The sequence below is a fragment of the Bison bison genome, unplaced genomic scaffold (assembly GCF_000754665.1).
Source record: "Bison bison bison isolate TAMUID 2011002044 unplaced genomic scaffold, Bison_UMD1.0 scf7180017855240, whole genome shotgun sequence".
NCBI lineage: Eukaryota > Metazoa > Chordata > Mammalia > Artiodactyla > Bovidae > Bison > Bison bison.
In genome coordinates, this window is record NW_011485813.1 from 10,057 (window position 1) to 11,134 (window position 1,078).

At 50.3% G+C, this 1,078-nt stretch overlaps 1 long non-coding RNA gene across 1 annotated transcript in view; it reads left to right on the top strand.

Moving 5' to 3' along the window:
* LOC105001919 overlaps nt 1-1,078 on the top strand; it is a 7,402-nt gene that overhangs the window by 5,494 nt on the left and 830 nt on the right. The gene's annotated exons all lie outside the window — the stretch shown is intronic.

The window sequence follows — 1,078 nt, forward strand, 5'->3', positions numbered from 1 at the left end:
GGTCTGCAGGGAAGCACTCTCCAGGGAAGGGGCACACACTGGGACCCCCAGGGGCAGAAGACACAGGTCAGGGGTGAAGACCCCCATGCCTTTGGTTCCCTCCCTCCTTTGGGGGGCCCCCAGCATGCTCCCTTAACTGGCAGCAACAGATGCCCCCCTGGAGACCTAGGGAACCCACTCGAGACTCATTGCCGTGAGTAGTATTAAGGGCTGATGGCTGCCAGGCGCATGCCAAACTTCCCGACTCCCAGAGGAAAGCAGGTGAGCCCCATAAGTCACCCTGTGGTGCCAACAGCTGAGGCACAGAGACCACTCTTAGCAGTAGGGAAAGTGTCTCATTGATGTCAAGGACTCATACCAGCCTGCCTGGGCACCACCCCCAGGCCAGCCTTGCATGCTGGCCTTTCTGAAGTCAGAAGCTAATTCCTGGGCTCCTGACAGGTTTGAGAATCTGAGCTCCACAGATCCTTGTGTCCATGGAGCCCCAGTGGAGATAACCCCTGCCATAAGTGGGGCTGGGAGCAATTTGAAGACTTGTACTTTTGAATGAGAACTCTTCTGGACAGTTAGGGAACAGTTGTTTATAAATCAGTGCCTAGTGAGAAACTTTTCTCCCTGGGAACCACCACATTCAAAGGTCTCTACATGATGGGGTTTTGAGGCTGACTAGCTGCTTCCAGAACATACCCTAATATCCCTTGCTTCTTCAGGTGGTATCGGGGAGGCCGTCTCTGCAGCCGTCTCCATGGAGCCTGACATCGTGGTCCATCAGCTGGCAGTGTCAGGGATCCCTCGGAGCGGGAAGCCCAGTGACCTGCTGGATATGTTTGGAATCAGTTCCAAACACATCATATGGGCTGTGGAACGAATTTTAATGAAATAGCTTAGCTGTTGGCTTTGACCAACAGACTGGCCTGTTTACCTTACCTTACGTTTATGCTTGTTGCCAAATGATTACTTAAATCTATGCTATTGTGCTTTATTCTTTTTAAAAATAATGCAAGTTAACTGCTTTCTTGTTAAGCCATAACTACATATAACACGTATAACTCTTACCTTTGAATCATTAAAGTGGATT